The sequence below is a fragment of the Pteropus vampyrus genome, unplaced genomic scaffold (genome assembly GCF_000151845.1).
Source record: "Pteropus vampyrus isolate Shadow unplaced genomic scaffold, Pvam_2.0 Scaffold64, whole genome shotgun sequence".
Classification (NCBI taxonomy): domain Eukaryota; kingdom Metazoa; phylum Chordata; class Mammalia; order Chiroptera; family Pteropodidae; genus Pteropus; species Pteropus vampyrus.
In genome coordinates this window covers 6,941,628-6,967,515 of record NW_011888845.1, presented here as the reverse complement: position 1 = coordinate 6,967,515, position 25,888 = coordinate 6,941,628, and the positions used below count along the sequence as shown (strand labels likewise).

Here is a 25,888-nt window from a genome sequence, read left to right as displayed (position 1 = left end):
ACTCTGGGTGGGAAACACACAATAGAATATACAGATGTGAAATGATAATGTATACCTTAAAATTATGTAATTGTATTAACCAATGTTCCCCCAATAAACTTAAAAAAAAGTAAAAAAAAAAGAAAGAAAGAAAAAAGAATAAATGGGTTATTTCATTACTCAAGGAGAAGAAGGTAATCAATCTTGACCAAATGGAATCCATAGGGAGATTTACTAGTCATCCTCCTGAATAAACATATGAAAGGCCTGTGTCTTCACATTTAATTATTTAAAAGTCATTTGCTTAGTAATTAAGATACTCACAAACATTTATTTTGTAGGAACAGAACAGTGTGGAATCCCAAATTATCTAAATATGCTTCTCTAGTCTCTTCCTTCCCAGATGGAAATGAATGTAAAGGGGCTCTGTTCAGGTTCAGTAGAGGGAATTGTTATAGGGATGTGAAAGCACTTATAGAATGGTGTTGGAGCCCAGTGGATCCAGAAAGAGGGAAATGGATCCTGGGAAGAACCTGGCACTCAGAGATCTATGAACATTGTGGGCAAAGGACATGTGCATGTAACAGTTCTCCCTGACCTCAAAATGGAAACTGAGAAGAAACCAAGATGAAAATTAAGCATGTCCTACATTTGAGGCTGGGAGAAATCAGGAAAAAAAGGGACCAGGGGTTCACAGGGGTGAAAATCCCTTTCTCCCATCTACTATTTAAAGGACTTCACTACTTGATTTCAACAATCATATCTAAGCTCACAAATAAAAACAACATGCAATACTAGCAGCCATAGACAAGAAAGTCAAGCAGAACATCCAAACACATGCCATTTGAACACTGCCAAATGAATTGCTGGAAGTGAAAAATGAACACTTCGACAAACACATTTTAGGAAGCAGTTGAGATAAAATGCAGGTACAAAAATTTTACCGTTTTAGAAAACATGATTTCCAAGTTAAGAGCAAATAAAAATTCAAAATAAGAGTCTTAATTCTCCCTGATGAAAACAAGAGAAGATATTTCCCTCCCTCTTTTTTTCCTCAGAGTACTTAGTTTTCAAAAACTTGATTGTAAGTAAGTTCTCTCTTTGAATGTATATAAATCCTTTTGAAGACAGATAGGCCTTTTGTCAGCTTTATGACTTAGAAATGTCTTTCTCAGACACATGGAAGACATCTCTTTGAAATGTAAGCATCAGGATAGATAACCCCCATCTCCCAGTTTCTGTGGGAAGGTAGGAGCCTAATTTTGGGAAATGACTTGCTCTAATTGCAAAACTGCTTCCTGTCATAAAGACATGAGAAGTTTGGTTTTCCCTTGAATGAAGCCATTAGCTAACACTGATGGTCACCCCCCAGTAACCAGATAAATTAGGATGAACTGCATGACCAATGGTGCTGTCAAGGAGGACTTACTGGAGGACTCGTTATTGTTTATGTTGAGAACAAGTATGTAATGGGTTGTATCTGCTTGGCTAAAGAGTGAGATTTCTTTCGGTCTTCATAATCTCTTGGTGGATTGCCTGTGATGTCCATCACATTCTGGTTTAATGCTTATTCAGTAATAAAAGTGTCTTCCTCCTATCCTACCTTTGTGAAAAAGAAGATTTTGTTATTAATTATATTTCCCAACATCCACTGAAACAAATAGTGACAGATGCTGTTGGTCCTCTGCCCATGTCCCCCTGCCTTACCATCTTCACGCAAACAGCATTTACTCATCTTTTTGCCGAGATGGCTTGGTCTAGTTATGAGAGAGAGCCCCATCTGTGCACGCAGCAGGGAGGAAATGCCAGGGAACTACCCTCCTCTAGGAGCAGCTCTCAGCTAGTGACTGGGGAGAGTTGGCTTACAAATACCCCAGCGTGTTCAATCCTAAGATAGGGTGACTTGCATCTTCTTCTTTCTCAGAGTTCCCCAGTGGGATAATGTTCAGTTGCTCACAGGTTTAACTTGTTTGAGAATGCACATTATATGTTGTTTTTTTTTTTTTAATTTTTTTAAAATCTACTTCCTTAATCCTCTACCAGGGATTCAGAGATCTCCTTACAAATAAACTTCACATAATTAAATCCTGCCACCCTGTCTTTTCCTAGGGGAACTCAAATCAAAACAACAATTCAGTAGATTAAATTATGGAGAGGATGTCGAGAAATATTAAAAACAAAGAAAAGTACATGAATAGATAATGATCACAAAGTAAATAACACAGATATGAAGGATAGATCCAGGAAAGCTAATATGTAAATAATAAAAATTCCACATGGAGAGAACAACATAAGGAAGAACAACAACAAAAATTAACAACTAATAGAAAAAAATTACACCCTGCAGATTATAAGGGCTCAACTAATTCCACCCTGACTCGAAGAGAAAAAACACTTTGGTGTATATCTCATTAAAATCTCTGAACTTTAAGTATAAAAAAGCAAGCAAGTAAGCAAACACAACAAGAAAAACCTCTTGCAAGCTTCCAGAACTAGATCCACAAAGAGAAAAAAATATAATTGGCAGTGGACTTCTCATCTACAAAATTTTGAATTTAGAAATATGAATAATATGTCTACCAGTATTTATCCAGCCCTGTGCTGAGTGCTTTCTATGCATAGTTATATTTACTATTCCAGAAATGATATATAGTATTAAATAACCCTTCTCAAGTACTGAGAACTGTATGACTATAGAATTCCCAAGGCCATGGATGCTGGTGATCTAATAAGGTGATAATTCATCATTTTAACTATTCCACTACAAATTATGGCATTTATTATGCTCTTCCAAGAAATCCAATGTTTAGACTACCTGGAACTAATTCCTTTGAAAAATTTTCACTAATGCAAAAGACGAGGCCTATTTCCAAAAAGTCTCAGTAGTCTAGATTTAAGAAGTATTTAAATTGTTCTGAGTACATGCTGACAAAAGCAATAAGCCAAATGAAAGATGTTTGGCAATAATGTGGGTAATGGAAAATATTTTATGAATCACTTTACTTAGCATGCTAGCTCTCAGGGTACCTGTATTCTCTTTCCATTTCAAGAAGAAGCATCCTCAAGGATAAAAAGGTTTCATGAAGCCTGAGAGATATTTTTTAAATTCAGAATCGGGGCTGGGAAGAAAGGTGTGCTGAAAAGAAACCTATGAACCAATTAAGAAGTGAAGACAACAAGTGAGCTGTCTAAGAGGATTTCAGGAAAGTCATCTTTAACCCAAGAGATATTTCCAGAATTGCTTCTGAGCCTCATGGTGCTTAAAGGGCAAATTGTCACTGCCAACCAATAATGGAAAAGCAAATACTAGTGAATCCCAGCTGGCAGGGATCAACAGGCCAAATGCTGGTCTGAAAGAAAATTTAGAGTTGGAATATCAATTTGGGGGAGACTTCATGTGCAACCAGACATGTTTGTAGAAGAGACGGCAATAGGACACCAAAACAGCTCTGACCCGGAATGCTGACTACAGCCAGAAGGAAAAAACAAGAACAACAGAAAGGCCACAAAAAGCTGCTGAAGAAGTTCCTGCAGAATTGTAGAGATGCTGCCTACTGGAAATGCAATAGCAGCAGACAAATCAATTTGGCTCTTGAAGATATGATATAAAAACTCTGCTTTGAACAAATGCATTACACTGTTCATCAGGCAACCAGACTGAAAAGCAAACACCATAAAGTGGCTAACCACTGACTAGAATATACCTGGTATCAGTGTGAAAGGGCATCCAAATTTACAGCATAGACTCAAGGTCAATAAATGCCATGAGCAGAAGAATATATATTGTTGCCACTTTTAGCTTTCTGAAAAGGGTTTCCAGATCATATTACTTCCTGTTTAAAAGCCTCTGGTGATATTTAACTAAAATTCAACAATTTCAACATAGCATTACAGACCTTTTTAATATGGTACTGGCTTAGCTTGCAGTTTCATCTTCTGCCATTCCCTTTGCAGACACTATTTTGCAATCACTAAAGGAGAAAATCCTCACCTTTCTCTGAAATCACTGTCCTCTTTCAGACCACTGTGGATCTTTGTTTTTCTTACAAGGTTCAGATCAAATGTATTCATCTCGACTGTACACAGCCAGCAACGCAGAAAAGTTTGCTCCACAGAATCTTAACTGTAGCATCTTCTAAATAATATCATAAATATTTGATATTATATTATTCATATTGATAGCAACTTCCATCAGAATGTTAGATTACATAGATCTTATTAAACAGGGAGTGTATTTTTCTGTAGTATCTTGTGTGTGTTGTGTATGTGAGAGAGAGAGAGATGGGGAGGCGAATTAGGTCAGAGTATACTTAAATGATGATTCTTAGAACATATCTAAATGTTAATAAAATGTATAATCTCTACATACTTTTATATTAATCGTTTTAACCAAATAAACAGTTAAGCTTTCTGTTACTTAATGAACACTTGCCAGGAAGAATGAAGTACATAAAAATTTGATCTTTTGGAGATTATAATGTCTTATCACATTATTGTTTTTCCTTTCTTTCCTTCACTCTGTTTCAGCAAAAATATATTTAATAATGTCTAAGAGGAAAGCTTTTCTTATACACTTGACAAAAGGATGGGAGGGGGGAGTAAGGATATCTTTGAATTTTCAAAGAAATCAATTACCCTGAAAAGACTAAAGTTGTAGTAAATCAATTCTAATTTTATAAACATATTTTTTTCCTAAGAAGCTCATCTCTGTTTTGTCATTATAGACCTACTGAGTAGTCTATCAGGACTAGAAAATACAAATCCAGCACTAGAGATGCTGGACACGCGTAAGAGAGCACATCAGAAAAGGGTGTACTTGAGCCATTTTTGTAACTAAGTTTCAAGCACTATTGTTTAACAGGGATCTGCATTTGGGCATATGACGCTAGAGCTACTAAAATATTCCTTTTGTGTGTGGAAAGCCCTTCTTCAAATTTTTTCTTTGACTTTTCAGAAAATAATGTCAAGGAAGAATACGGAAGGAAGAGCTAAGGACCTGGACTTGGGCTCCTCATAACATCTCATATTTGTTGATGCACATTTTGCCTCATATCGCCCAGCAAATATCTCTTCCAGATGAGGAACTTCTCCCTCAGTAACACTGATAAGTGTTAATTTCATCGTATCATCTGAAAACCTTTCAGCACACCTACCTATGTTTAATGGGGTTTAGACTCACCCTTTTTTTTTATCAGAAGGCAATAAGCATCTATGGATACTGCATAAACAGAAAGGAAAAGTAGAATCATAATAGTTTAAAGAACTAGTTTTTATCCCAGAGCACCTATAGAGGATGGAAATAAAAATTACATTAGAGTCTGCAGAGTTTTAATCCAATCTCTTCTCAGCATAGCTCCCTCTCTGCCACTGTTAGCCCAACAGCAAACATGTCCATGGCTGTGGCTGCCAGAAATGATGAATGTATCTAGAGAACACAGGTCAGCGACAGGAGGGCTGCAACTGCCTGCCACTTCTTCAACTACAAAACACACACACACACACACACACACACACATACTCTCACACACACACACATGGTTTATTTTGAAGTGATCACCATATATATTTAGCTGTCTTGCCCCTGGTGCTAACGTTGCTAGTTAAGGCTCTGTGGGGAAAAAAACAAAAAAAGACAAAAAACAACATATATTGATTATCCACAATGTGCTGAGATTTTCTCATTTATGATCTATAATAGGTTCTCGCTTTTTTTAAAGGAAATGAAGGATTTTTTAACGAACCAGACAAAAATCTTAAAAAATAGATTGACTCAAACATTGGCTCATGATAACTGTTAAGTCCACAATTAGTAATCATATCTTATCCCACATCGCAAAAATAAGTGAAGTCGAGGCCGGAGGCAGGATTCTGACCTGCAGGATATTTTGCTGTTTGCCTCACTGTCAGATATTAGAGAAAGTAGCTGACAGGAATACAATGGCTTTTAGTGACCAAGAAACTCTCCTTAGCGAGCTAAATGAAAGGTACCAGAAAACGTACAAGTTCACAAGAATTCTAATCAGGCCTTAATTCCTAAGGGAAGGTTTCTGCAAAGAGGAATAACCCAAGGGTAGAGCAACCCACATCTTAAAGACCCCACTGGTGATGACAATAGGTGTTGAGCTGGAACTCACCTGTAAAGGAATCTCTCTCAGGGCCAGCACAGATTAACAGTGGATTACTTTTATTCGACAGGCCAACTCTGTTAAGAGGAAATCTATCACTTCTTTAAGAATCCGCTACCATTCCCCTTTTGAAACAAACTGGATTTTTCTGAAAATTAAGTATCTGGAAAGATTACATTGATGGTTCTGCTCTAAAGAGTCATTAACATATGTTAATTTATTTAAGTAAGAAATACTTTAAATGCACCTTTATGTAAAGAGTCTGTGCTGTTAGTTCTGGGGAGCTCCTGACCTTGGAGAGCTCATTGTAGACATGGAGAGATAAGGCATCTACATATAATAAATTCTGGTGACAGAGGTCAGAAGAAAAGTTATAGGAGTTAATTCCTGGGCATATATATTCACACAGTGATGTTTACTGAGGCCTTTTGCCTTAGAAGAACTGGTCCAGTGTGGGATATAGCAGTAACTAAAAACAGTCTACTCATTGAGCTTAGATTCTAGTGGAAGGGGACAAGTAATAAAATGATGCAAAAACTTCTATATAATTTTACATCATAAGTGCAATAAAAGAAAAAAAAGAAAGGGTAGGAAGAACAAGAAGAAATAGAGCATTATTTGGATAGGGTGGTCGGGGCATCTCTGAGCTTAGTGCTGAGTAATGAAAATGTGCTCAACCGCACAGATTGGAGGGAGAGTGGGCAGGTGGGAGCGCTATTGCAAGCAAAGTGAAAAATAAGAGAAAATATCTTCAGACAGGATAATTTTGGCATGTTTGAGGAAAAGAAAAAAAGCTAGTGTGGCTTGTGCACAGGGAATAAAGTAGAAAGTAGAAGCAAATGAGGTCTGAAATAGATGGTTTAGAAAACTAATACAGGTTTTGTAGACCATGGTAAAGAGTTTTAAAAATAGGAGAGATATTTTCAAAGTGGATATATGTATATGTTGTTGTCTCTTTGGGGGAGGGGAAGCTTTGTCCCTAAATTTTGTGAAAGTAGTCATAGAATTTTGCGAAACTACAAAAGGTGCAATTAATTGAGAAGATCAGAATGACAATAATTGTTCAGTTTTCCGGTGATAAAATTATTAATATAACATTTCCATACATTAGAAAGAGTACTTCAGACTAGAAGTGACTATTTTTGCTTCACTTTTTGACACATTTAATGTCTGATTTCATAAGCTGCAAATTATTAGAGAAGAGGTGTTTGTTCAGTTGGGCTTTGAAGGATGGCTGGGATTTGAAAAGGAGAAGGGAGTAGGTCAAGAAGGAAGAATATCATGAATGTAATCTTCCTTACCTGTTTGCCTTGGTCCAAATTTACACCATTACTTTTACTTTTAGTAGTACCTCCTTTCACTCTCAAAAGTGTTCAGGTTTGGACAACAAGTTAAATGGTCTGCCTTAATCACAAGTAAAGACATGGATGTAGGAAAACACACACTTACATCAGAAAGAGCAAAAGCTCATGGTAACATTTACTAGGTAAGTGTGCCAGGAGTGCAACATGATCTGAGGTAGAAGAGTTTAAATGACTCTGAGAGTGGAGGCCCTGTAGTCATCACTAGGGAACTGGACTTTAATTTTCTAATCTAGGAAGGGAATTGGGGGATACGTGAGGAGGGTAATGGTAATTCATACCATGTTTCTAAGAAAAAAATCAGAAGGAAGGTTATGAAATGGAAATGCTGTATCTATCTGGTTTTAAGTTGATTCTCATCTTTTCTCCTGCCAATTTCTATCTGTAAATAGAGATATGCTTTAAACATCTGTCTTTCAAACTCTCATATTTCATGGGACTTTGTCAATGGCCTAATTTTAAACAAAAAATTACTGTTTGTGGAAGATACATTTGTCTATAAAGACTTCCATCAATGCATGCTAGCTTGAGATGCTTAAAGATCATCTAGTAATACTGGTTAAAAAAGGAAGGAGTCAATAAAAATTGAGCGCATGTATAATTATTTGGGGGAATTTGATATCACAATTGGCTATGTGAACAATCTTTTAAAGATCACTTAAAAGCATTTACTATGTTTAATCTGCTTAGAGGGCAAATGTTAGAAAAGTTTTAATGCTTTATAAAAAGGTATCTATGATTTGGGATGACAATTCCAATTAGAGCATCACAGAGAGATTCAAAAAGCACTGTATCACAAATAACTTACATGAAAATAAAAATGATGTGTTAAGGAAAGCTTTTAGATGGCCCCAAATTGGTTAATGAAGATGCCAATGTCAAGACTCTGATTAGACATTACATATATGAAATAAGTAGAAGAAAACCACTATATTTCTGTATTCAAATTAGTTTTATATTATAAGCAGATAGCTAACTATTATATCTATATTCCTAAATGTCTTTATAATCAATTTTGCTAAAAATCTTATTTTCTGGGGCTTCTTATTAGAATACTAGGTATTCACTTTATATTTTGAATTGTATTATATCAAGGAATGGTTAGTAGACAGAAAAATAGAGCTGCTTTCTCTCTAAAAAAGGAACTGATTCTAATCCAGGGAACCCCTATTTCTTACAAAGCTCTCCACATGAAGTTGAAATCTAAAACTTTAAACTTCTATGAACTGCTATTTTTGCTCTCTCAAGTCACATAGAACTTTAGTATCTCTTTATTATCATAACCTTTTAACTATTAAACACACACATGTATTTTTAAGTTAATACATTTCCATCATTTGTTTTCTAAGTCAAACCAATTTTTGCACTTGTCACCATCCTGGACTCTTGTTCTGATTACTTCTAGGTTGCTAACATTCCTCTTAAACTGTAGCTTTTAAAACTGTCAACAGTTTTATTTTTAATATTTTTTAAATCAGTGGAGAGAAAATAATTATCATGTTATTGGTTCTGGGTGGAAAGGTTCATAAACATCAGCTAAGACAAGCTGTCCCACCCTTGACACACTTTAGCTTATAGTCAACGGAGACCTCTAGAATTATCTCACATGTATTGCTAAATGTTCAGAAGTAATAACATCATTGACAATTTGAAATTGGCTGTTAAAATTTTTAATTGAAAGAATCAGCCAGATGCAGCCCATTATTCGAGTTTATCTATACTAGTTTGTCTTGCAAATTTTGTGAGAATGATATTGACATTCCCATCTAACTTCACTGATAAAATTATCTTGCCTCAATTTAGAGCCTTCTTCCAATTTAACACCAATCCATTAAATTAGCTCTTTTAGAGTTCAACAAGCTATGAATCCTCCTAATCCTGAATAAAGCCCTTCAGGGTATAATGAGAGGCAACATATATCACTGACTCTGGAGGATGCTCTCTCAAGGCTGATGTCAAGACTTCAGTGTCCTCTCAAGGCTGATGTTAGTTCTCCCAACCAACACCCAGCCAAGGTATATGTTCTTTTTCTAAGCTCCAATGAAATTCAGTTGCTATGATCCAAAGGTGGACAGCACCCTTTCACAACATATGCATAGTATTATAGAGGAGACAAATGACTAAAATACATTTAGAAAACATTAGCTGTTCTAAAAAATGTCTAAGAAAAATGCTTTGGACACAGAAGTTGGAACCTAATATCAGCTAGAATCAATGTTTGGTTTACTGTTTGAAAATGTAACTCAGTTTGAGATATAGTAATCATAATTAATTTTAAAACTGAATTATAGGTATAAATTAACATCAAATAGTTTAATTATTCTGCATACAGTGGTACTAGAAATGAAATATATTTTCTCTTTAATATAATTAGTTAAATTCAAAGCCTAAGTCAGGGAGACTTATTGAAAACTTCAAAACATTCTGAAAGACTATGAGTAAAATAAAAAGTCATTAAAGCAGTTTAAGGCAATTTTAAAAAGTGAAAAGAAATTGGATTAATTCAGTGAATAAGTATTTCAATCACCATTTTATAATCGTACTTCATTTACAAAATTTTATTCAAAATATAATATTGCTATTTCTTATGCTCCTAAAAGATTCTAGGCAAAAGTTTCTGGAAGGCGTCCAATTCTCTCTAGCAAAAATAGATTTTTTGGTTATAGAATCTATATTTTTGTTTTAAGTAATACTTAATTTCTTCTTTCTCTTATGAGCAAAACCAATTAGGCCAAACACGCCAAATGTGACAGAGGTTTTCTTTCACAGAAAGGAAAACAAGTTCTTTATTGACCTTTATTTTATGAGGTTATGGTATTAATTCATGTTACATATATAGATGTTCCAGAACATTGTTTTGAACTTCCTTTCTGGCATATTTAAAAAATATATGTTTGTGTATCTTCTCTTTTGTTTTGTGCATTTCAAATTCATACCAAGCATTAAACAGACGATCTTATTTCTAAAAAAAAAAAAAAGGAGGAAGAAATTGATCTGCAGACTACAGGATAAAATAGATACATTTTTCCTCTTTTGGACATTTCCTACCCCAAAATTCATCTCAAGTTTATACTTACTGCTGTATATTTATCTAAGTATAACTTTATCATATGTAGATATAAATATATGTGTGTACGTATTGTTAACTAATCCATGTTAGGCTTAGTCATATTTCTAAAATCTTTTTCTTGATTACATCTTATTTCTTTTGTTTCTGAACTTTCTACCTTTATGCATTTGCACCGACTAAAATTCCTCTTGCACCAAGGCAAAATATAGATCAATTTGAAAATATCATTAATTAAAAAAAAAAAAAAAAACCTCTCAACTGAACTTAGAAACTGACCAGGAAAGTGACCTGACTCATTTACAATAAGATAAATAGATAAATGTCTGGCCACCAATTTCCACAGTTAACTTTTTTATCACATAATCATCCACCTCCTAGGAACTAAAAACATTTGTAAGTGACTTTTTTAAGTGCCTTCAGAAATGCAATATTTTCTTTCTGTATTAGCAAGTAAGAAATCACATAGAAACTCAGTTAAATTTGCATAGTTACTGAAATTGACATTTTTTGATATCATATTTTATGTCTGTAACCTCTTCTATAAATTAATATGTGATCAAGCATCATCGTTATGGGCAACAGTGTTGCCATAATTAAAGATGTTTTCATTATACCCCTTTCTTTTATATACTGTATGCATATGTTGCATTTATGAACCCTAAAGTAACTCTTCTTAAATTTTATAATTGCCCCTAGAATACTTAAGATTACAATTTTTTTTATTATCCCACATATTGCATCTGGTTCAGTCAACTAACTAGAATCAGATAATAAATCATTAACCCAAGAAGGTTTTGGTAGTACTAGAACAAACTAAATTTTAATGCCAGTTAAAAACAATATACTTATTAAATCATGAAAAGATATATTTTATTTTTAGAGTATTTTTCAACCCTTCAGACTCTCTGTGGTATCTAGTTGATAAAAAAATGTTTACTAATAAAATAAAAAATATTATATTCATTATTAAAAACAAATACAAAATTAAAGATTAGATGCTCCTCATATTATTATGGACATCAAAGAACATTAAACAAGTTGTTTTCCCACAATAACATAGACAAGAACAAAAGAAACATCAATAAAACTATAGCTGAGCCCAAGTAGATAGCTGATCTAAGTTGTAATAGAGGTAAAATGCAACTAAAAGCTAAAAATAATTTAAAATATCTAGAAAAAAAGCAGTTTTTACTTCTCACTAAAACATATGATCTAGGATTTTAAGATTCATGATCTCTTTGTTTAACACTATCTAGTCATTTTATAGCTTGGCTTCTGTGCTAATACTTTAAACTATTTTTTAATAAGTAAATGCATCCTTTGGACCTAGTGACTCAATCCAGAATATTTACATTTATAGACAATTTGTTTTCAAAATGAGATATGCAATCTTAAAAAGTCCACTTTTAATAGGCAAGAATACTGAATGCTAAGAATTAAAAATTGTAAAAAGAAGTGTACCACTTTTTAAAAGTGGTAGAACTTAAGAATGTAAGATTAAAGACATAAATCTCAGAATCCAGTAATAAACAAAAATAAAATAAAAATAAAAATAAAATAGATTTAAACCTATATTTTAATTTTTAAATTATTTTTATTTTTCAATTAAGAGTTGACATTCGATATTATTTTATATTAGATTCAAGTGTACAGCGCAGTGGATAGTGGTTAGACATTTATATAATTTACAAAGTGATCCCCCCATTTAGTCTAGTGCCCAACTGGCACTGCATGTTTTTAAAGTGCAGGTCTTAGATCATTGGTTTGTCAAAATGTAGGTCAAGACCCAATACAGGTAGTGACATCAATTTATTGCGTTTCAACTGACACTTTAAAAGTGAATCAGAATGTCATATTACAGCATAATAATATCAAAGAGCATTGGGTATGGTAAGGTTTGATAAGTATGTGCGCGCGCACGGGCGCACACACGCGCGCACACACACACACACACACACACACACCTAGTATCATTTGATAAAACGTTAGTTTCAGTTATATATTATTGTATTAGTTTCCTATTGCTGCTATAACACATTACCACAAACTTCGTGGCTTAAAACAATACAAATTTATTCTCATAGTTCTCAAGGTCTGAAGTCTGCATCAGTGTGTCAGCAGAACTACATTTCTTTTGAAACTTCAGAGGAGAAATGCTTTCTTGCCTTTTCTAGCTTCTAGAGGCTGCTTGCATCCCTTAGTTTACGGTTCCTTCTTCCATCTTTAAAGCATATCACTCTAACTTCTATTTCCACCTCACATATCCTCATTCTGTCTTTATATTTACTTTTGCTAACTCTGATCCTCCTACCTTCATTTTATGAGAACACTTGTGATTACACTGGGCCCTCTTAGATATCCAGCATGTTCTTTTCATCTCAAAATCCTTAAGTTAACTACATCTGCAAAGTCTCTACTACCATGTAAGGCAATATCTTTACAGTTTCCAGGATTATTAAGATGTGAAAATTTTTGGAAGGTATTCAGTCTATCACAATTGCGTGTGTGTGCGTGTGTGCTTGTGCACGTTAGGTCATGAAATAAAAGACTTCTTACTGTGAGTTCTGGTTTCAAAAATTCAGAAACACTCACTTAGACACAGTGACTGGCTGATATGCAACAAAAGTTTCCTTAGTTGCACAGCTATAGTAAATATCACTAATTGATCTTAATTTTTTTTCTGCTAACCTCAAATATAACAGAATCCTTCTCAACAGATTCCAATAAAATATTAGTTGATTAGATTTAGAATGTAAATACAAAACTTTTTACTATCCCTCAAAATCACACTATTGTTTAAAGAATGAGCAACAATGGGCTCTAGAATTAAACTAAAAGACTATTTATTACAAACTTGGTATTGAACAATGGAATAACAGAAAAAGGAGATAAAAATTTCAAATCAAATATCATTCAGATCTGTGGGATTTAATCAGTATCTTTTAATGGTCAAGCATAGGTTTAACAATTTTCAAGTAACACAAAATTGAAAAAGCATGGTCCTTTAACAGCAAAAATGAAAATAAATTTGGCTATTATAAAAAACTGGTACTGTTAAATCTGTCTAAAACTTATCAGAAGCATGGTCATTTAACATACAAAGAATCACATTTAAAAAAAAATTGTCAAATGTAATACTGGCTGAAAAAGTAACAACACTTATGCATGAAGAATGATGTATTGCGTTTGAGGGGCATGCCTTGTTTTTTGCACCAGTCAGAATATTATTATAGTAGCTTGTTTTGTTTTAGTCACCTTACTTGAGAAGGACAATTTAAATGATTAGTGAAATGTTAAAGTACATGAGTAACTCAAGGGCAAAGTCCTTAAAGAACATGCGAATTAGGTTTTAGCCTAATTAGTGGAGTTAATGGGTCAGTAATCTCTGGTTTAAAGTTTAAAAACCATCAAATATAACCAGTGTCATCAAAGGAGGTAACACTATTTTCTATGAGTGGAGGATCACTTAAGTTAATGATATAAATTTGAAAGCCATATTATCATTTATTTTTTATATATCAGGCTCCTCTTACCATGACACTATGGTTACAAACACCAAATAAATTAGGAAATTAAAATATTTTTCAACATAACAGACACTTTTGAGAGAGTAGTACAAAAAATGAGAACTTGAAATTGCCCAGGATGGGAAAACAATAACAGATAACCAAGATTTACAACAATGACAAGCAAGTCTCAGTGAAAGTACCATGGACCACAGTCTTAAGAAGATTAAATTTTTGACTTGGTAAACACATTAACTTCTGAATGTTAATGTGAGTAATTTATAGATTTTGCTTTTGTTACTATTATAATCTGTTGAATACCAATGGAATAATTTGGCTTTTCCACAAAATATGACCAATGAGATGTGTGCAAACACTAATAACATACACAGAAGATGAACTAAAATGACTGGGGTGACTAAACCTCAGAGGTGAAAAGTTATTAAGTCTTTGTTTCTATTTTCTTCATGCTTACTACTAAGACATCTATTTCATACTTAGGTTGAAGAGAGGTGGATTATGTGGCATGGCTTTTACTGAAAGAAGGTTATTTGAGAAATTATTTGAAAGAAGGAACTGAACTTACAAAGTACATTAAAGAGAAATTAAATTTCAGCATATTATGGCACCATACTCACTTTAGATGAAGCTTAAGAGGGGTAATGTTCCCTGATCTCTGTAAGGCATTTGCCAAATAGTTTGAGCACTTTCCCTGAATAATCAGAAAGCAAAAGCTATTGAAACCATTCATTTTTTCTTGTTTCCTTTATGGGCATTAAGAAGCATAGTCACTAGAGTTATTTTTTATAATTTAACCAAAGGTGTTTGATATTTTTCTTCACGAGTCTCCAAAATTTTCTATTATTAAACATGATCATGTGTGAAAGAAAATGATTATACTGAATGTGAGTGCTTTTCTTGGTACATTGCTATTGCTAGAAATAATGAATAAAAAAAAAGCTGAAGATTTTTTAAAAAAATATCTCAGCTGAAATTGGGGAACTTTTCTGATAAAAATGTATCTTAAACCTACTAATTTAATATCATAAATACCTGCCTTTTCCATCATGTCAATCTAAAATAATTACAATATTAATAAATATTATAAAATCATAATTATATCTAATTTCCTCTTATATAAACATCTGTTTTAACTCATCAAATACTATACCTATTACTTCATCTTAGAGTAAATTATTTATTTGCAAAGTTAAATTATAATATGTAATCAAGCAATATAAAAATCATAAAATTATTTTAAAATTTCAATGATTCAGTAAAAATTACAAAGAAGGTAATATAAATGGATATTATAAAACTCTCATTTATGTTTCTTTCTATAATTATACATTAGTTACAAATGTACTAACCCAAAGAAAATACAGTATACGTAAATTTACTTTTTGTTAGTTATTTTTGTATCCTATATATTAGATTATAAAATGAGGTTTTATAAAATAATTTTAAGATAACTTATGAAAGTTGGAAAACTGAGACAATTAAAATGCCATAATTTCTTCATTTTAACAAAACCATTTTGAGAATTTGGTATATTTGCTACTTCCTACCATCTACTCGAATTTAAAATTTCTCATAGATAAACCTAATGTACATAAAATCGTATTCCTTTTTCCTTTTGACTAAATTACATATATTTTAACTGGTTTTCCAACTTATTTTTCTTTGCATGTAATTACACTTTAAATTACGATAAGAGTCCTTGTTTATCTTATTAACACTGTCTGAAATTGATGGGTTCCTCCAAATATTTGTGAAGTTATGTTTTTAATTTATCAAATATATTAAACTATAAAGAGTTAAATGACAAAACAAAATCACATTTAAAAAGAAATTCCCAAATCCAGAAGGAATAAAAGAATTAAGAAAACTAATGTGACAGAGCACTTGACAGTTTTACTAGGTCACTAGTTTTCATATCCATTCTATTACCATTTTACATAGTCTTTGGATGTTAGAACTTTGCTTACTTTAATGATATTAAGGATAACTTATTATTTTAACCTAAAATTTCAAACTGGAGAGAATATTTTTTCCAGATATTGTCAGTGAATAAAATAATAGGCATTCTGGCAGGTTCACCGAGCCAACATTTATATTTATTTGTATTGATTATCTATAATACAACATTCATAGAAATAACCTTATCCCCCTTTGACTCAACCTCTCCATAAAAAAATTATATTAAAATTCGTCATGTATCTCTGGCAATAGATGTAATGGAGAATATTGATTTAAAATCAGTAATAAGAAAAGCATAAGTTAACACTCAGTAAATGTATATTGAAATAAGGATTGCTGAAGCTGTTCGATTTATACCAATCTATCAGTTGTTATATGTAGCATGTGTTGTTAGCAAAATATATTACAATTTCTTCCTAAAATACTACCATTTTATATTGTTTGAGGTAAATTAACATACCAAAGTAGAATTATTATAAACTCTACACAATATATAATTACTTCCAAGTCAGTTAATAAAATTCATATCCACATAGATGAATTTAATATAGTGGAAAAAGGAAAAGAATAATTTATCAAATTAAGATGTAATTCTTATTAGCTAAACCAAAATAACCCAGTGGAAAATATTTCACTTCCATAATTGAGAATAGTGTCTGTCTTTTTCTTTATTTTAGGCAAAGACAAAACACACTCATTTTCAAAATTCACTAAAGAAATTCGAAGGTCTGATTACAATTTTTTAATATTCTTAGTGCATAAATCTGACATTAACAGGAATTAATCAGTAGAGTTATGTCTCCAAATATAGTAATTTTTTTTTTTTTATTGCCTACAGCACCTGATATTCCTAGGTGGTCTCCCATTCAAGTACTAACCAGGCCTGACCCTGCTTAGCTTCCGAGATTGGCCGAGATTGGGCATGTTCAGGGTGGCATGGCCATAAATAGTAAATTGTTTTTCAATCAAGTCTTTTTCCTAATGAACAAAGTAACATTGACAAAAGGGTTACTTTAAGGGAGATAATCAGTTATATAGGCAAATATAACTGCTATGCAATGACATGTATTGTTATTATTAACCTTGTCATTTGTATTACTATTTCTACTACTACCATTCGTTTTGAAGCTAACGTAACAATCTCCAATTTTTTAAAAAAGGAAACATTAAACTTTATTTGTGCTCTGAAAAAAATAATACCAAATTATCCCAATATGCTTTGGAAGTATGAAAGGTTAAATACTTTTAAGAACTATTAACCAAACAAATACATATAGAAACCAAAGTTTTAAGATCTTGAAATTATCCAGAAAGAATATAAAATAAGTATATTTTATAATGTTCTAGATGTAAAATATAAAAACAACAAGATCATAGATATGAAATAAAAAATTAACAATGATAAACAGATTTTAAAAATAAAATAGAATATTTTGAAATGAAAAAATAAAATTGGTGAAATTTAAAACTCAATTAATGGACCAATCCAAAGACAAGACAGCTTAAGAGATAACTAGACACTAAAGAAATTACTCCAAATGCAGCACAGAGATATAAGGAGATGGGGAAAAAAAAAAAAAAAGAGGCCTACTAGCTTAACATTATAGCTGCAGCCTGAGGGACAGGTTTCTAATTAAACACACATCTAATGTTTGACTATAAAGCTTCCCTGAGACTTTAGAGGGCAGGCATTATCCTCACACTCTTCCTCTGTCTGGCTCCAGAATACTAGCATTTCTTAGAGGAGAGCTCTTATACATATCTGATGCCCCCAGTTTTTATATTAGGTGCATTGTTTTTTGCAGCTGCCACCAAGAAATATACCTTGATCACCTAGCTCTGGTGGCCAGGGGACCATGTGTTCCTGGGTCTCACAAAACTATAACAATCAGAGACAGTTCTTGTCAGACTACCTTCCCTAGGGCACTGCACAGACAGTAGACTGAAATAGACCTAGCCTTTCTATGAAAAAGGTCTACCTACTCTTCCTGAAGCTCTTGACATAAGGGCAGGCTTCAGGTTCGATATATATCTAGAAGCTAGAGAGGTATTCTCAGGGAACACAAGCCAGAGGATGCCATTTTGCACTCTCCCTTTGACTCATTACAGCTCACTCTTATCTCCCAGAAAGAAGCTCATACGCTAGTCTGAAGCCCAGATTTGTGTGGCTGCAACCAGATCCCTCCATGTTACCTGCACTTAGCCTGCAGTCCTACCAAACAATATATATATATATATATATATATATATATATATATATATATATATATGCATTATTTAAAAACTGCTGCCTAAGGGTCTGGCTTCCAACCAGCCTGATTCTAGTGCTGAATGAGAACTTCCCCTTTGGAACACTGACTGGTCTTGGCTCACTTTAAGCTATGGTGTAATATTAAAAATAAAATAAGCTGCTTGAACAGTTACAAAGAGTTGAGAGACAATCAAGAGCTAAAGCAAGGTTGAATGATAAGGTTCATCTACACGAGGCCAACCCGAGAAGACAGAGAGGTGGATGTTTCATCTAATGCATAGAAACTAACACAAAAAGTCAAACAAAATGAAGAAACAGAGGATTATGTTTTAAATAAAAGGCAAAAGAAAACATCAGTAAGAAACCTTGATAAAGTGGAAAAAAGTAATTTACCTGATTAAGTGTACAATGTAATGGTCATAAAAATGCTCACCAAGCTCAAGAGAATAGATAAATACAGTGAAAACTTCAACAAAAGAAACAGAAAATATTAAGTACCAAACAGAAGTCACAGAGATGAAGAATACAGTAACAGCACTGAAAAACAGACTACATGGGTTAAAAATCAGTCAAGATGAAGCAGAAGAAAGGATAAGTACTCTTGAAGACAGAGAAAGGAACCCAATCGGAGAAGCAAAAAGAAATAAGAAATAAAAAAAGTAAAGTTAGCTCAAAAGATGTATGGAAAAACATCAAACAGACTGACATTTGCATTATAGGAGTCGCAGAAGGAGAAGAGAGAAGTAGAACAGAAGGCAGAAAACTTACATGAAGAAATAATGGCTGAAAATTTCCCTAACTTGGGACGACAGAGACATTGAGATCCAGGACACCCAGGGAGCTCCAAAGAGAAACCCAAAGAGATACTCACTAAGGCACATTATAATTAAAATGTCAAAGGTTCAAGACAAGGAAAGAATCTCAGAAGCAGCAAGAGAAGAACAACTTGTTAATTACAAGGGAACCCCCATAAAACATAAAACCAACTGCAGATTTGCAACAAACTTTGTAGGAAAGAAGGGAGTGGCACAATATATTGAAAGGGCTGACAGACAAGAGCTTCCAACCAAGAATACTGTACCTGGCAAAGTTATTATCATCAGAATCAAAGTATAGTTTTCCAGGCAACCAAAAGCTAAAGGAGTTTGTCACTACTAAGACAGCCTTACAAGAAATATAAATAGACTTTTAGAACAAAGAAAATTTATAAAAGTGTAAATATCATTTGTAATGGGAAATATTTAGTAAAAGTAGTAGTTTAATCACTTCTAAAACTAGTAGAAAGATTAAAAGACAAAAATAGTGAAAATAACTGTAAGTATGTTAGTTAAGGAATAAAATGATGCAAAATGAGACATTAAAAATATAGAATGTAGGCGATAGAGTAAAATGCAGAGCTTTAGACTGTGTTCAAACTTAAGTAGCTATCAAATTAAAATAGACTGTTAAAATATAAGTTGCTATATGAGAGTCTCTTGGTGACATCAAAGGAAAAACCAACTGGAGATACACAAAAGATGAGGAAGGAATCAAATATACCACTAAAGAAAGTCATCAAACCACAAAGGAAGAGAGCAAGAAACAAAGAAAGAAACAGAAGAACTATAAAATAGCCAGAAATCAATGAACAAAATGGCAATAAGTACATAACTATCAATAATTACTTCAAGTGTAGATGGACTCAGTGTTCCAATCAAAAGACACAGGGTGGCTAAATGGACTTAAAAAAAAAAGAAACACAAGCACAATACCCATCTATATGCTGCCCACAACAGACTCACCTCAGATATACGGACATACACACACTAAAAGAAAAAGAGTGGTAAAAATATTCCTTGCAAATGTAAAACAAAGAAAGATGAGTAGCTATACTTACATCAAACAAAAATGACTTTTAAACAAGGACAGTAATAAGGGACAGATAAGGGCATTACATAATGATAAATGGGTCAATCCAACAATAGGATATAACAGTTATAAATATTTATGCATACAACATAGGATTACAAAAATATATAAAGCAAATATTAACAGACCTAAAGGGAGAAATTATCAAAACTATATTAATAGTAGGGGACTTTACTATCCCATTTACATCAATGAATATGACACATCATCCAGACAGAAAATCAATAAGGAAATATTTGCCTTAAAGGACATGTTAGACTTGATGGACTTGAAAGATATATACAGAACATTCCATTCAAAAGCAGCAGATTACACATTATTCTCAAATTCACTTAAAATGTTCTCCAGAAAAACAAGTCTTAACAAATTTAAGGTTGAAATATTAAGAAACTTTTTAGAAAACAATGGTATAAAACTAAAAATTAACTAAAAAAAGAAAAATAGAAAATTTACTAACATGTGGAAATTAAATAACATGCTACTGAATAACCAATGGCTCAACAAAGAAATTAAAAGGGAAATTAAAAAAATATCTTGAGACAAGTGAAAATAGGAGTAAGAACATACCAAAACTGATGGAATGCAGCAAAAGCACTTCTAAGAGAGAAGTTTATAGTGATAAATGCCTACAGTAAGAAACAAACAACAATAAAATCTCAAATAAACAACATAACTTACATACCTGAAGGAACTAGAAAAAGAACAAACAAATCTCAAAGTTAGTAGAAGAAAGAAAATAACAAAAATCAGAGCAGAAATAAATTAGAGAGTAAAAAGTCAGTAAAAAGATAAATGAAACCAAAAGCAGGTTATTTGAAAAGATAAACAAAATTGGTAAACCTTAGCTACACTAATCAATTAAAAAAAAGAGAGAGGAATTAAATAAAAAAAACTTTTGAAAATGAAAGAGATGTTACAACTGATATCAAAGAAATAAAAAAGGATCATATAAGATTAATATGAATAATTATGTGCCAACAAACTGGAAAACCTATAAGAAATGAAAAAATTCCTAGAAACATACAACCTACCAAGATCTAATCATGAAAAAATAGTAAATCTAAACAGACCAATTACTAGTAAAGAGACTGAATAAATAATTAAAAACTTCCCAAAAAACAGAAGTCCAGGACCAGTGTTCACTGGTAAATTCTACAGAACATTCAAAAAAGAATTAGTACCAATGCTTGTCAATCTTCCAAAAAAAAAAAAGGAGAAAACACATTTAATTTCATTTTATGAGGCCATATTATCCTGATACCAAAACCAGACAAGAACCTCAAAATATTGGAAAATTACAGGCCAATATCCCTGAGAAGCACAGATGCAAAAAGTTTTAAGAAAATATTAACAAAGAGAATTCAACAGTACATTAAAAGAATTATCCAACATAATCACATGGAATTTATTCCCGGAATGCAAGGATGTTTCAATATCCACAAATCAATCAATGAGATACACCACATTAACAAAATGAAAGATAAAAATCATATGATCATCACCTCATTGATAGTTTATATCTTAAATAGACATTGAACTTTGTCAAATGCTTTTGACAAATGCTTTTGACAAAGCATTTGACAAAGTTCGATGTCCATTTAAGATATAAACTATCAATGACGTTGGTATAGAGGGAACATATCCAATATAATTAAGGCCATAGATGAGAAGCCTACAGCTAACACACCCTCAATGATGAAAAGCTGAAGGCTTTTCCTCTAAGACCAGGAACAAGACAACACTTCCCAATCTTATCATTTTAATTCGACATAGTATTGTAACTTGTAGACACAGCAATTAGGCATGAAAAAGAAATAAAAGGCATCCAAACTCAAAAGAAATAAGTTAAACTGCAAATGCCTTGATATTACAAATTTAAAAACTCTAAAGTTTTAAATTAAAATTTTAAAAATTAAAAAACAAAAAAAAGTTAGAACTAGTAAATTAATCAGTAAAGTTGAAGAATAAATATTCAATATAAGAAGTTCGTTGTATTTCTATACTTTAACAAGAAACTGTCAAAAAGAGAAATTAAGAAAACAATCCCATTTATAATTGCATCAAAAAGGATAAAACACCTAGAAGTAATTTAACCAAGGAAAGATCTGTACATAAAAACTATAAGACATTGATGGAAAAAAATTTGAAGAAAATACAAATAAATAAAAACATATTACATGCTTGTGGATTGAATTAATATTGTTAAAATGTCCATAATTCCTAAAGCAATCTTCAGATTCTATGCAATCCATAATCAAAATTCCACTGGCATTTCTCACAGGAACAGAACAAACAATCCTAAAATCTGCATGGAACCACAAAAGACTCTGAATAGCCAAAGCAATCTTGAGAAACAAGAGCAAAGCTGGAGGCATCATGCTCCCTGATTTCAAACCATACTAACAAAGCTACAGTAGGATCTACACATAAAAGCAGATTTACATATGAATGGAAAAGAATAAGACTGGAAATAAATCCATGTATATATGGGAAATGAATTTATGACAAAGGAGTCACGTATATACAATGGGGAAAGAACAGTCTCTTCAATAAATGGTACTGGGAAACTTGATACCACATGCAAAAGAATGAAACTGGACCACAATCATATACTACTCACAAACATTAATTCAAAATTGATTAAATACTTGAATGTAAGACCTGAAACCAGAAAACTTCTAGAAGAAAAGAGTCAGTAAGCTCCTTAACATTAGTCTTGGCAACGATTTTTTTTTTTTTAATTCGACACCAAAAGCAAAGAAAACAAAAGCGAAATATACAAGTGGGACCGCATCAAACTAAAAAGCTTCTGCACAGTAAAGGTAACCATCAACAAAATGAAAAGGCAATCCACTGAATGGGAAAAAGTATCTGCAAATGATATATATCTGATAAGGAGTTAAATTCCAAAGTATTAAAAGTACTCTTAAAACTCAATAGCAAAAACAAAACAACAACAACAAAAAATGAGCAGGGGATCTGAAAACATATTTCCCCAAAGACCTACAGATAGCCAACGAGTTCATGAAAAGATGCTCAACATCATTAATAATCAGAGAAATGTAAATTTATATTAGAATTAGATACTATCTCACTGCTGTAAGAATGGAAATTATCAAAAGGCAAGGATAACAAATGTTGATGAAGATGTGGACAAAATGGAACCCTTGCATACAATTGGTGGGATTGTAAATTGGTGCAGCCTCTATGAAAAACAGTTAGAGGGTCTTCGAAAGATTAAAAAAATAACTATCATATGATCCACTTCTGGGTATTTATCTGAAGAAAAATGAAATGCCAACTTGTAAAGATCTCTGCATCTTCATGTTCTTTGCAGCATTATTTACAAAAGACAAAATATGGAAACAATTTAAATGTCAATCGATGGAAGAATGGATAAAGATGTAATATATATATGTAATATACACACACACACACACACACACACACACACACACACATATATAATGAAATATTACTGAGCCATTAAAAAGGATGAAATCTTGCCATTTGTGACATGAATGGCCCCTGAGGGTGTTACATTAAGTTCAATAAGTTAAGCAAAGATATATACAGTATAATATCATTTATATGTGGAATTAAAAAAAATAAAAAAGAAAAACCAAGCTCAAAGATATAGAATACAGATCAGTTGTTGCCAGAGGTGGGGAGTTGGCGGGGGAATAGGACAAACGGATGATGGGAGTCAACAGATACAAACTTCCAATTATAAAATAAATAAGTAGATGTAGAGCATAGCAGCTATAGCTAACAATACTGTATTGAATATCTGAAAGTTGCTAACACAGTACATCTTAGAAGTTCTCACCACAAGAAAAATAACTGCAGATGGTAATGATGTTAACTAGACTTACTGTGGTGATCATTTCCAGTATATACAAATATCAAATCATTGTGTTGTATACCTGAAACTAATACAATGTATGTTAATTATACCACAATTTAAAAAAAAAGGAGACAGCTTAAGAGATAACTAGACACTGAAGAAATTACCCCAAATGCAACACAGAGATACAAGGAGATGAAAAATTTCAAAGTGGAATTAAGAGAAATAGAGTGTAGAATGAGACAGTCTAGCAAATGTCCAATTGTAGTGTCCAAAGGAGAAAACAGAATGAGGAAAAAGAAACATTTTCATGGTTGAGAATCTCTAACAAATGATTCAAGAACTCAAAATGAATCACATGTAGGTTAAATAAAAGAAGTCACCCTAGATATACAACAATGAAACCATAGTGAAGATAAATTTTTAAAAAAGGATCTGAAAAGTACCCAGGGAGGAATGAAAGGTTATTACTTACACAGAAAACTAGACTAACACAACTTCTTAAAGACAACAACTGAAGCCAGAAAGAAATGTCATAACAACTTTGAAATTCTGAAAGTAAAAGACTGACAATATGGAACTATATGTGCAAAAAATTATCTGGCATGAAGGAGAGCGATATACACATTTTCAGGTGAATTAAAACTAAGTCAATAACTTCTCCAAAGAAATCGCTCAAAAAACAATACATACTTCAAGAAGGAGGAAATGATCTCAAAATGAAGGCCAGGGATAAAAAGTGGAATGACTAATAAAATACATAAATGTGTAAATATAATCAAACACAGACAATATAAAAAATAACAATAATAATGCCTAAATGATGGTTAGAAAACAACACACACACACGCACACACACACTCACACACAAAGAACTAAAATACTGGAACTCATAAAATATGGATTCAGCAGGCGAGATCAGAGAGTCATTCTTCTGTTGCTTACAGGTAGAGTTAAAATATTATTAACTTTATCCTTTATATGGTCAAGTAAATATTTTAAAGGTAATTAATAAAGTTTAATGTAGAGATTATAATTTTCAAATACATTTTGGAAAAAATAAGTGATAAAATTTCTTAATTGGAATTTAAAATATAAAAAGAAAATGAGTGTAACAAAGCAAAACAAATCTAGATAACTAAGAATGATAGTAGAAAGGTCTAAATAAATCAAATAATATAAAATCTCAAGTTATAAGGCAGAAATTATCAGATTGGGTTAAAAAAAATCCAGCATTGTGATATTTACAAGGAACCCAATCAAAACATAGGGATATAATAACATTGAAAGAAAAAAAAAATTATGACAGGCAATATTAACCTAAACAAAACTTGGATATCTATACAAATATAAGACAAAACAGAGGTTGCTTCCTTGATATGCAAGGCTGGTTTTCTGCTGCTATTTCTTCCACTGGGACTTGGTAAACCTCCTCAACAAGAAATCTACAAAATCATGAATCTTTCCTTTCACAGTTGCAATTTTTAGATCTCTTCTGGCACCTTTAAGTACTTTCTATTTTAATATTTTGTCCAAATTTTATAGTTATATATATGGAATAGTCCTCACTTTACTCTGCCACATTATTCAAACTACCAGAGAAAGATTGTGTTTACAGTTCTTTTACATTTTTTGTCATGTACATGCTTTACCTGTTTTTAAAAAATGGATTTACTTCTCTGCCTAACCCATCAGATGTTATAAAAATTGATGCCACATACATTTTTTTATGCTTATATTCTCATGCAATTTAAACCTATTGAAATGATTTATTTCCACTCAAAAATAGAAAGTGAAATAAAGTCTAATTAACATTCTAAAGAAAATTATTAAAACATACGGCAATAATTAACAAGGAATA

General features: G+C 32.3%; 1 protein-coding gene and 1 pseudogene across 2 annotated transcripts in view; both read right to left on the bottom strand.

Annotated features, from left to right (window-relative positions):
• Window positions 1-25,888, bottom strand: part of KHDRBS2 (KH RNA binding domain containing, signal transduction associated 2) — a 511,685-nt gene that overhangs the window by 270,807 nt on the left and 214,990 nt on the right. The window lies entirely within an intron of this gene.
• On the bottom strand, window positions 16,851-16,969 carry LOC111740514 (annotated as a pseudogene).